The following is a 12787-nucleotide window of genomic DNA, read 5'->3' on the forward strand; positions in this document are numbered from 1 at the left end:
CACATCTTCTTGATCCAGTCATCTATTTTTGGGCATTTGGGCTGTTTCCAAAGCTTAGCTATTGTAAACAGTGCTGCTATAAACATAGGGGTGCAGGTGCTCTTTGGAATTGATGTTTCTGTGTTCTTTGGGTAAATACCTAGGAGTGGAATTGCTGGATCCTGTGGAAGCTCTATGTTTAGTAGGTCCAGAAAACTCCACACAGCTCTCCATAGTGGTTGGACCAGTTTGCACTCCCACCAACAGTGCAGAAGAGTTCCTTTTTCTCCACAACCTCGCCAACATTTGTTGTTGCTAGTTTTTTTAATATGTGCCATTCTCACTGGTGTAAGATGGTATCTCATGGTAGTTTTGATTTGCATTTCCCTGATTGCAAGTGATGTTGAACATTTTTTCATATGCCTGTTGGCCATTCGCATTTCCTCTTCAGAGAAGTTTCTTTTTAGTTCCTCTGTCCATTTTTTGACTGGATTATTTTCTTTGTTGTTGTTGAGTCTCATCAGCTCTTTGCAGATTTTTGTGATCAGTCCTTTATCATTAGTGTTGGGTGCAAAAATGTTCTCCCAGTTGGTGGGGTTTCTCTTTGTTTTTGTTATTGTCTCTTTTGCTGTGCAGAAGCTCTTTAATTTGATGTAGTCCCAGCTGTTGATCTTTGCCTTCACTATCACTGCTTTGGGTGATGTGTCTGTAAAGATGTCTTTGATATGCAAATCACGTAGTGTTTCGCCTATATTTCCTTCGATGTATTTTATGGTTTCAGGTCTTATGTCTAGTTCTTTAATCCATTTTGAGTTGATTTTTGTATATGGTGTGAGGTAGTGGTCAAGCTTCATTCTTTTGCATGTAGCGACCCAGTTTTCCCAGCACCATTTATTGAACAAACTTTCTTTGCTCCAATGCATAATATTTGCTCCTTTGTCAAAGATTAGTTGACCATAAATCTGTGGGTTTATTTCTGGATTTTCTATTCGATTCCATTGGTCTGTATGTCTGTTCTTGTTCCAATACCATGCAGTTTTGATGATTATGGCTTTGTAGTAGAGTTTGAAGTCTGGGAGTGTGATGCCTCCATTCCCTTCTTTTTTTTTCAGGAGAGCTTTGGCTATTCGGGGTTTTTTGTGATTCCATATGAATTTCATCAATAATTGTTCTATTTCTTTGAAGAATGACATTGAAATTTTGATTGGAATAGCATTGAATCTGTATATTGCTTTTGGTAGGATGGCCATTTTAATAATGTTTATTCTCCCAATCCATGAGCAGGGGATGTCTTTCCATTTCTTTGTGTCTTCTTCTATTTCTTTTAACAGTGTTTTATAGTTTTCTTTGTATAGGTCCTTTACCTCATTTGTTAGATTTATTCCCAAATATTTGATTTTTTTTGTTTCAATAATAAAAGGGATGGTTTTTTTGATTTCTTCTTCTTCAGATTTATTGTTTGTATATAGGAAGGCTACTGACTTTTGCGTGTTGATTTTGTATCCTGCCACTTTACTGAACTGATTGATGAGTTGAATTAGTTTTCTGTGGAGTTTTTGGGTTCTCTATGTATATTATCATATCATCTGCAAAGAGTGATAGTTTGACTTCTTCTTTTCCTATTTGGATTCCTTGGATGTCTTTCTCTTGTCTTATTGCTCTGGCTAGGACTTCCAGTATTATATTGAAAAGCAGTGGTGAAAGTGGACATCCTTGTCTTGTTCCAGATCTTAATGGAATTGCTTTCAGCTTTTCACCATTGAGAATGATACTGGCTGTTGGCTTGTCATATACGGCCTTTATGATGTTGAGGTACGTTCCTTGTATCCCAAGAATTTCAAGGGCTTTTATCATGAATGGGTGTTGCACTTTGTCGAAAGCTTTCTCAGCATCTATTGATATTATCATATGGTTTTTATATTTCTTTTTGTTGATGTATTGGATAACGTTGATTGATTTTCGGATGTTAAACCATCCTTGTGTCCCTGGAATGAATCCTACTTGGTCGTGGTGAATTACCTTATGGATACACTGTTGGATTCTGATAGCTAAAATTTTATTGAGGATTTTTGCATCAGTGTTCATTAGGGAGATTGGCCTATAGTTTTCTTTTTTTGTGTTGTCCTTGTTCGGTTTTGGTATTAGTGTAATGTTGGCTTCATAGAACGTGTTAGGTATTATACCTTCCTTCTCAATTTTTTGGAAGAGTTTGTGAAGGATAGGTACCAATTCGTCTCTGAATGTTTGGTAGAATTCATTTGTAAATCCATCAGGTCCTGGGCTTTTGTTTTTGGGGAGGTTTTTGATTACCATTTCAATTTCGCTAATTGTAATTGGTCTGTTTAGGTGTTCTATTTCTTCTTTATCTAGCTTTGGGTGATTGTAGAGTTGTAGGAATTTGTCCATCTCCTCTAGATTGTTAAACTTGTTTCCATATAACTGTTCATAGTAGTTATTAATAATTCTTTTGATTTCTGCTGTGTCCGTTGTGATTTCTTCTCTTTCATTTATTATCCTATTTATTTGTGCTTTCTCCCTTTTTGCCCTTGTGAGCCTGGCAAGGGGTTTATCTATTTTATTTATTTTTTCGAAGAACCAGCTCTTGGTTTCATTGATCTTTTGGATTGTTTTTTTAGTTTCGATTTCATTTATTTCTGCTTTGGTTTTTATTATTTCTTTTCTTCTACTGGTTTTGGGGCTTTTTTGTTGTTCTTTTTCTAGATCTTTGAGTTTCGAGATTAGGTTGTTTCTTTGAGTTCTTTCTTGTTTCTTGATGTGAGCATCTATTGCTATATATTTTCCTCTTATTACTGCTTTTGCTGCATCCCATACATTTAGGAAATTGGTGTCCTCCTTGTCATTCAATTCAAAGAATTTTTTAATTTCTTCTTTTATCTCCTCGTTAGTCCAGTGGACTTCCAGTAGTGTGGGTTTCAATCTCCACGAGGTAGGAGAATACCTTGCCTTCTCTTTATGGTTTATTTCTAGTTTGATGCCTTCATGGTCAGAAAAGATGGTTGGTATGATTTCAATCTTGGTGTATCTGTTGATGTTTGTCTTGTGCCCCAGTATATGATCGATCCTAGAGAATGATCCGTGTGCGCTTGAGAAAAATGTATACTCAGATTTTTTTGGGTTTAGTGTTCTATATATGTCTGTTAAGCCTAAGCACTCTAGATCCTTATTTAGAGCTTTAGTGTCTTTACTTATTTTTTGTATTGTTGATCTATCCATTGTTGATAGTGGTGTGTTGAAGTCTCCCACTACATATGTGTTTTCTCTGATGTCTGTTTTCAGAGATGCCAATAGTTGTCTGATATATTTTGGTGCTCCTTCGTTTGGTGAATATATGTTAATGAGTGTTATTTCTTCTTGAAGTATTATCCCCTTGATCATAATGTAATGACCACTGGGGTCTCTTTTTATCTTTTTAAGTTTGAAATCTGTTTTATCTGATATGAGTATAGCTGTTCCTGCCTTCTTTTTTGGTCCATTTGCTTGTAGAATTGTTTTCCATCCTTTAACTTTGAGTCTATTTTTATCTTTTGCAGCTAAATGTGTTTCCTGGAGACAGCAAAAGGTTGGGTTTTGTTTCTTAATCCAGCCTGCAACTCTGTGTCTTTTTATTGGAGAGTTTAGTCCATTTACATTTAGAGTTAGTATTGATATGTTAGCATCTGTATTTGCCATTGTGTTTGTCTTTCCTTTGATTTTATTTATTTATTCTTTTAATAACTTTCTTTGGCCTTCTTTTGTTGTTATTCGTCCCTCTGAGGTTCTGGCTTTAGGACTCCTTGTAGTATTTTTTGGAGTGGGGGTTTAGTCCCAATGAAATTCCGGAGTTTCTGTTTGTCTGGGAAGGTCCATATTCTTTCTTCAAAGAGGAAGGAGAGCTTTGCGGGATAGAGTATTCTTGGTTGGCATCTGTTTTCTTGGAGTCTGTTGACTATGTCCCTCCACTCTCTCCTTGCCCGTAGTGTTTCTTCAGAGAAGTCTGATGTCAGTCTGATTGGTTTCCCTTTGAATGTTATCTGTTTCTTCCCTCTTGTTAGTTTCATTATTTTTCTTTGTCTTGGATTCTTGGGAGCTTTACTATTATGTGTCTTGCTGTATTTTTCCTTTCGTCATGGAAGTTTGGTGTTCTTCTTGCTTCTTGTATATCAATTTTCAGATCCTTCTTAGCGTTTGGGAAGTTCTCTTCAATTATATCCATGAATATTTTCTCTGTTCCTACATCTCTCTCCTCTCCTTCTGGGATTCCTATAACTCTTATATTTCCTTTCCTCATGGAGTCAGATAGTTCCCGAAGTCTTTCTTCGGTCTTTTTCCTTCGTACTTCTCCTTCCTTTTCTGTTTTAGTTCTTTTTATTTCTGTGTCTTCAAGAGTACTTATTCGTTCTTCCATTTCATCTATTCTGCTTTCACTGCTTTTCCCAGAGTTCTTTAGCATCTCCATTAATTCTTTGATCTCCTGCATTTCTTTTACTTCCCTCTTTAGGGACTCAATTTCATTCTTCTGGTCATTAATTATTTTCCCCTTATCATTGTTTTCCTTTATGACTTCTGTCAGTTTTTTAATCACAGCAATTTTAAATTCTCTATCTGGAAGGCTCAGAAGTTCTTCCAAGTTACTGTCGTTGCAATCTGGTAGATGGTTTTCTTTTTGTGGTGTGCTATTTTGCTGAGGAGTTGCTGGGTTGCATGTTGTTTTTCTACTCCCTACTGCCTGTTTTCTAATTTGCCGTATTCCTTGTGACACTGTGTTGCTGGTACTGGCCGGCATCTTGGGCGACCTTCCCAGCTCACCACTGGCTCCTCTGGGGAACTTCTGCTGGGTTCACAAGTCTCCAGCAAAGACAGGTCCCTGCTCTGTCTCCTCAGTGAGCCTTCTGCTGGGTTCACACAGTCTCCAGCAAGAAGGGTCCCTGCTGCAAAATGCCAGAGCCGGGGAAGCGCTCCCATGCACGCCCGGTCTGCCCCAGCGGTGGGTGCTGCTCCCCTCTGGGCTGGAACTGCAGGCTAGAAGGTGTCCGGTGTGGGCAAACTTCCCAGCTTAACCTCTGTCTCCTCGGTGAGCCTTCTGCTGGGTTCACACAGTCTCCAGCAAGAAGGGTCCCTGCTGCAAAATGCCGGTGCCGGCGACGCGCTCCCCTGCACGCCTGGTCTGCCCCAGCGGTGGGTGCTGCTCCCCTCTGGGCTGGAACTGCAGGCTAGAAGGCTCCCAGCATGGGCAAGCCTCCCAGCTTACCTCTGTCTCCTTGGTGAGCCTTCTGCTGGTTCACACAGTCTCCAGCAAGAAAGATCCCTGCTGCAAAATGGCGATGCAGGAACGAGCTCCCCTGCACGCCGGGTCTGCCCCAGCGGTGGGTGCTGCTCCCCTCTGGGCTGGAACTGCAGGCTAGAAGGTGCCCAGTGTGGGCAAGCCTCCCAGCTTAACCTCTGTCTCCTCGGTGAGCCTTCTGCTGGGTTCACACCGTCTCCAGCAAGAAGGGTCCCTGCTGCAAAATGCCGGTGCCGGTGACGCGCTCCCCTGCACACCCGGTCTGCCCCAGCGGTGGGTGCTGCTCCGCAGGTTTCATTTTGAATTAATGTTTTTGTGTCCTTTGGGCAGGTTCCTAGGAATAGAATGGCTGGGTCATATGGTAGCTCCATTTTTAGTAGTTTGAGGAACCTCCACACAGCTTTCCATAGTGGTTGTGTAACAGGGTGGTCCCCAGGAAAGGGGTAGGTTCCCTGCCCCACCCAAGGGAGGGTGGAGCTGAGCAGGAAGAGGAGAAGCTGAAGAAGAGACTGAGGTAGGAAGCAGGATGGAGCCAGGAGACCTGGAGGAGGCGCATGGAGCCTAGAGACACGTGAAGAAACTGCGCTTGTCTTTTGGTCGTGGACTGGGTGACACAGATGTGGGTGAGACCCGTGGGGAGGTGACAATGGCAGCTTTTATCTTGATGTTGATTTTGCTCTTTTCCTTCTGGGCTTGTCTGGTTGTTTCTGACCCTTTGCTGTGGGTCCCCACTGGAAGATGCTTTAGACTTGTGGCAGGCTGTGGGGCCTTGCTCTGGGCCATTCCCATATGGATGGACTTTTACCCAAGAGGGGATGGGTAACTTTGGGTGCTTCATTTAGAAACTAGACTCTGCCTTACCTGTATTGTTTCCTAGTTTTATTAAAGTTCCTTCCCCTTAAAGTCTCATATGTTTTGTGTTGATGCGGCGGATTGCAGAACCCATTTAGAATAGGCAGGTTTGTGGGGTTTGGGCTGCCCCTCTCCCTGTCCTATAACAGTTGGACCAGTTTGCACGCCCACTTAAGGGAGGGTGGCCCTTCTAGGAGGACAGATCCTTTAAGGGCAACTCCAGTTCCTTCATGGAGGAATCCCCATCTCTCCCTGGAGGGATATGGTCTTGCCCTAACAACCTAATGCCTTTTTTTTTCTCCAAGTGCAAATGGCTTACATGCATTGGAATCAGCTGAACAGATTGTTAAAATGCAGATTCTTGGGCCCATCCCAGACTTGTTAAATCTGAGCATGGGAATACGGCCCAGGTACCGTGGTCAGAGGATGGCAATATCAGTGCATCCCTTGAAGAGTCAGAAGTGGTCTTAAATATTATCTAGTGAGGGCATCAGTGATACCAGCTGGACTGGGCTTCACCCAATTTGTTACTGTGATCTGAAATGGGGGTTGGGACTTACCATTCTTCCTTTGTCTTTTGGGTTTCAGCTTTTGACTTCTCCTGAACAGGCATTCAAACAGGAACACACATTTTCAAAAAGACTGCAGGCAAATGTAGTCCAACACCTCATTTGGAGAAGGGGCATTTCCCGGCAGGAAATGTGACCTGGGAGGGGCAGCTTTGCCTGTAACTGGACCCTCTTGAAATCATGGAGAACAATAAGTCTTTTTAGGGGCTCATCTTCTCAAATGCTTTCATTCTAAAGATCTGCAAACAGAATCTTTGCTTTTCATTTGCATAACCAAATGTTTGGGTCATGTGGCATCACTAGAACAAAGAGTCCTGAACACATATTTTGGTAGACAGGCGGGCTATAGGCCTCAGGGGGAGGCTGGCCCATCAAGTGTGTGATAATTACATCTAGACCAAAGGTGTAAAATGAAGTGGCCACAGGCAAACAGGAAGAGATGATCATACTGCTAACCAGCTTTTTTTAAAAAAAATTTAGCTCACACTTTAAAACCAAACATTTCAAATAGAAGTGCAGATTTCTGGCTCATTTTAGAAACATTCAAAAGATCCTCCTGCACTGCTGCAGTGTCACTGGAGTTGAGCTGCATTTGGGCGATTGCTTGCCAAGGTTGTCCCTCCTCCCAGTATTCCTGGTCCCTGGTCTCCCTCCCAGCCATGGAGGCCAGTGGCCATGGGCAGTCTTGCAGTTTGCCCTGCTTTTCCTTTTACCAGCTTAGTGCCACTGAGGTTGAGCTGACCGACTCTGTGGTCTTGGGCGTTGTGGTGGGGGGGAAGGGACAGGTGACTTCTGGCCCACAGGAAGGAGAATTCAGGTCTCCCCTCCTGAGTCAACATCAGCTCACAGCCAGGAATGGAGCATCTGATTACACCACTAGTCAAATAACCAGAATTATACTCTTTTCCATGAAATGTTTAAGCAATTTGGGAAGGAAATGTCTCCATGATAGTAACTGGGGCTAGTGTTTTATCATTTTTTTGTTTTGTTTTTCTTTCATCTGGATTTGGCCAACAGTGAGTTTCTCCTGCAAGCCTGGCACCAGCACAGTGTATATTGTTACCTGAGCAGCTCTCACTGCAAAGCCTATTAGCTGGGGACAAATGTCGAAGTATCAGATCCCAGCGTTACTTTGTCGGGAATTGAGTTCTCCCGAGGGGGTTTTGGGAGCCTCTCCCTCTCGTCACTGTTCAAATGTCCCAGCAGCCTGCCTTGGAACTGCACTTTTTTAAAAAGATTTATTTTATTTATTTTTGCATACAAGAGCAGGGGGTAGGCCAGAGGTGCGGTGCATGAGAAGATTCACCAGAGATAGAATGGGGACCAGAACAGATGGATCTGTTACAGGGCAGGGAGAGGGGCAGCCCAAACCCCGCAAACCTTCCTTTTCTAAATGGGTTCTGCCATCCGCCGCATCAACACAAAACATAGGAGACTTTAATGAAAAGGAACTTTAATAAAACTAGGAAACAATACAGGTAAGGCAAAGAATCTAGTTTACCCGTCCCCTTGTGGGTAAAACTCCATCCAAATGGGATTGGCCCAGAGCAAGGCCTCAAAACCTGCCACAAGTCCAAAGCCTCTTCCAGTGGGGACCCACAGAAAAGGGTCAGAAAAAACCAGACAAGCCCAGAAGGAAAAGAGCAAAATCAAAATCAAGATAAAAGCTGCCATTGTCACCTCCCCATGGGTCTCACCCACATCTGTGTCACCCAGTCCACGACCAAAAGACAAGCGCAGTTTCTTCACATCTCTCCATTCCATGTGCCTCCTCCAGGTCTCTTCCTGGCTCTCCATCCTGCTTCCTTCCTTCTCAGTCTCCTCTGCAGCTTCTTCTCTCTGCTCAGCTCCACCCTCCTTTTGGGTGGGGCAGGAAACCTGGAAACTCCTCCTTTCCTGGGGACCCAGTTATAGATATACTGAAATATGCTGCTGAGGGGAGCAGAGGGTGAGACATGAGAGGTCTGCTGTGCCATGTGGGTCAATTCCCTGGCTGGGGATCAAACTTGAGCTACAGGGCCTGCTGATAGCTTCATAGTGCTGAGACTTAATGCTATGCACCACCAGGGAGGCCCAAATTGCTTTTTTAATCCAGTTCTGCTATGTGTGGGCTTTCCCAAGCAGTTTGTCTGGGTTCTTAAGGGTGAACCCACCAAGAGCAGGTACAGCCAGCAGGCCCCAGGCAGCAGGCCCAAGGAGGTGTCATTTTTCAAAAAATTTTAAATTAGATTTAAAAAAAAAGTGTAGGGTAATGTAAAAGTATCAGGTTTTTCTGTCCTCCCGCCATTAGGATAGATGACTGAACCCTGTGGTCCCGAATGCGTTGCCTGATGGTGGGCACCTGGGGTAGGGTGTGGGCATAGGTAGATGGGATTCACTGGGGCTAAGACTGGGCTTTTACGGGCAGTGTCACGGGGACACCAGAAGCCGAGAGAAGAGAAGCAGCAGGAACAGAGAAGCCGAGAGAGAAGTAGAGCAATGAGAAGAGCAGAGAGAACCTGAGAGAAGGCCGGAGAACCCAGAGTGAAGACTTGCTGGGGGCTGGGAGGCCTGCCAGCCTCTCGGCCCCCCAGCACCCCTACCTGCCATGTACCCGGTAAATCCCAATAAAAGCCTGAAAAGACACTGAGGGCTCCAGGACTCCTCCTTGACCTGGTCCGCTGGATTAGAAAACCTGCCCTGTGTCATTCCTGCCTGTAGGGTAAGGAAAAATGTCAGGCTTTTCTGCCCTCCTGACATCAGGATAGCTGATGGATCCTTGCGGTCCTGAATGCATGCCTGATGGCGGGCACCTGGAGTAGGGTGTGGGCATAGGTGGATGGGATTCACCTGGGCTGAGACTGGGCTTTTAAGGGTGGTGTCATGGGGACGCCAGCAGAAGCCAAAAGAGAAGCCGAGAAAGAAGTAGCAGAAGCAGAGAACACCGAGAGCCCAGATAGAGTGAAGACTTGCTGGGGGCTGGGAGGCCTGCCAGCCTCCCAGCCCCCCAGCCAGCACCCCTGCCTGCCATATGCCTGGTGAACCCCAATAAAAGACCTGCAAAAAACCCACTAAGGACTCTGACTCCTCCTTTACCCGGTCTGCTGGATCAGAAAACCTGCACTGTGGTCCGTTCCTGACCCTACACTGCCCCTACACTTAGATTCCAAATTTCATTAAAAACCAATAAGACAGAGTTAGGCTTGTAATTTTATTCTAAAAAGACAGTTTCTTCACATGTTCCCAAAACAATGAGATTGATTTGACGGCTCATGAAGCTTAACATGTGATTTGAATCACATACAGTATTTAAACCAATGCTACTTCAATTAAAAGAAAAGAGGCCCTTGAATCCTAACTTGTTGAAGACAGGAGCATTTTGCCCTCAATCCTGAGCAAGGCACACTTCCGATTTACCTGCAGAGGGAAGTACCTTCCAGAAGACTTAAGAAAGGAGACAAAAGAAGGATCAAGGCACATCTATTTCTTTAGACTGAGATTGTTAGGGGGAAAAGGATGTCCTAAAGCTAATTCCATACAGGCTTTGTGGACTCCACCCCCACCCCAGGCCAAAGCCAAAGACACTGGGAACTCCAAATCCCATCACCACCAAAGGGAAGGTGGCTGGGACCTGAGGGTGGGGTTAAGCAGCCAGGTGGGTATAAAGCCAGACACGTGGGCTTTGGCGGGGTGGGGGGGGGGGTGCCCCATTTTGGCTCTCCACCAGCTAGCAGCGTCTGGCCAGCTCTGAGAGTGACTTTGGGTTTCCAGGTCGGCGGATCGGGTAGGACGCATTAAAGACTTTATTTCCCTATTTTCTCCCTGAGTTGTACATTTTCCTTATTTCCTTTTCCCTTGTAAATAAACCTTTCATTAACCTTCTGTGTGTGCCTGTAGTGGAGTATTAATAAGTCCCTTCTAAGCGCGCTGGTGAGGACCCACAGCCAGGCAACCCGTTCAATATCGGGGCTGTCCTATAACAAGATGTTACTGCGTTTCCAAAGAGAAGGCTCTCCTTAATCACTGACAGAGAAGGGCCAGTCAGTAGACAGATGACTTCTATGTCAAATTCTTGGTTTTATTTTTAGCATTATTTGAAAAGCTCTCCCATTCCCCAAATACCCACACTCAGGTCACTGAATGCCCGAGACGGGTGATCACCAGCTTGTTTTCATTAAGGGGAGAGGGAAGCTGCAACACATGGGGAAAGAAAAACTATTCATCTTGTTAATGCTAAATAAGGAGAAACTGCAAGAAATGGGGGAAAGACAAACTTGTTAACTGTATCACTCAGACACGAAGAAGAAATGATAGTCCTGCAGTCCTTCTGCCTCATCCATCCCATCCACTTACCCAGAGGTAACCCTGTGATTTTTTCCCTCGTCAGACTGATTCATTCCTCATTTAACTCTGATCTAAACCTGAACACAGCGCTGTGGGCACAGTTAGTTCCCAGAAACTTTATGCATTTCAGCTTTTCTTAGACTCGTGAAATCTCATCTTACCTGCCCTTCTTCCACTCTGGTTATGGAAGGTAGGAGAGAGGTCCTACATAGTGGGAGGTTGCTCTGAGCACTCAAATATGGGCTGGAGTGTTTCAGAGGAGAGCAAGAGGGTTCAATTTTGTCGGGGGCGGGGAGGGGGGGCGCATTGTGGAGCTGAGATTCCACAGCCCTTGGAGCTGAAGTTATTCCCCCTAATGCAGATGGGAAAGCCTGCGGTAGGTAAAAAGTATGAATAACTATAAGAAAGCGAAAATCAAAATCAACAAAAAACTATGAACCAGAGACACTTTTTGGGGGGTGGGGGCGGGAGGGGAGGGGAGGGATTGGGGTCAGAATGGGGGGGGTTGCAATTGTATGGGGAATATAAAAATAAAATTTATTAAAAAAAAAAAGTATCAAGCTTTTCTGCCCTCCCGCCATCAGGATAGATGACAGAACCCTGCAGTCCTGAATGCATGCCTGATGGCTGGCACCTGGAATAGGGTGTGGGCATAGGTAGATGGGATTCACCTGGGCTAAGACTGGGGTTTTTAAGGGTGGCGTCATGGGGACGCCAGCAGAAGAGAAGCAGTAGAAGCAGAGAAACAGAAGCAGAACCACGAGAGAAGCAGAGAGAACATAAGAGAAGGCCGGAGAGCCCAGAGTGAAGACTTGCTGGGGGCTGGGAGGCCTGCCAGCCTCCTGGCCCCCCAGCATCCCTGCCTGCTGTGTGCCTGGTAAATTCCAATAAAAGTCTGAAAAGCCACTGAGGGCTCCAGGATTCTTTCCTCCTTTACCCGGTCTGCTGGATCAGAAAACCTGCTCAGTGGCCTGTCCTGCCCTTACACTTGTGATTTCATTTCTCAGCAGAAAATGTCTTGGCAATGAAGTGGGAATCACTATTCACGGAAGAAAAAAATTCTTGACTCAAGAGAAGAGTCCTTGGACAGTAAAATTTAAGTTGAAAGGGAAGGTACGCAGCATAAAATGTTAAGTTAAAGGGTGTAACTGGGCATGTGTAGGGTAAAGAAAATATCAGGCTTTTCTGCCCTTCCGCCATCAGGATAGATGATGGATCCTTGTCCTGAATGCATGCCTGATGGTGGGCACCTGGAATAGGGTGTGGGCATAGGTAGATGGGATTCAGCTGAGCTAAGACTGTGCTTTTAAGGGCGGCGTCACGGGGGGACGCCAGCAGCACCAGCACCAGCAGCAGCAGCCGCCGCAGCCGAAGCCGAGAAGCAGCAGAACGAACGCTAGAAAGCCCAGATAGAGTGAGGACTTGCTGGGGGCTGGGAGGCCTGCCAGCCTCCCAGCCCCCCAGCCAGCACCCCTGCCTGCCATATGCCTGGTGAACCCCAAATAAAAAACCTGCAAAACTACTGAGGACTCTGACTCCTCCTTTACCCGGTCTGCATGGGATCAGAAAACCTGCACTGTATCCAGTCCTGCCCTTACAGCATGCAATGTGACTTCTAATTGGTGAAGTCAATTTTGATATGCCTATCTCTTGATGCATATCCAGACATCAATAGTAGTAGCCAGAATAGAAATAGACCAGAATGTCATCACATTTATACTTTATTGTATTTTTCCATTTTACTTTAATAAAAATGTATTTATCTTGTAGTAAAATATTTGTA

This window comes from Talpa occidentalis, unplaced genomic scaffold (assembly GCF_014898055.3).
Source record: "Talpa occidentalis isolate TD23 unplaced genomic scaffold, MPIMG_talOcc4v2.1 talOcc4.8, whole genome shotgun sequence".
NCBI classification, from domain to species: domain Eukaryota; kingdom Metazoa; phylum Chordata; class Mammalia; order Eulipotyphla; family Talpidae; genus Talpa; species Talpa occidentalis.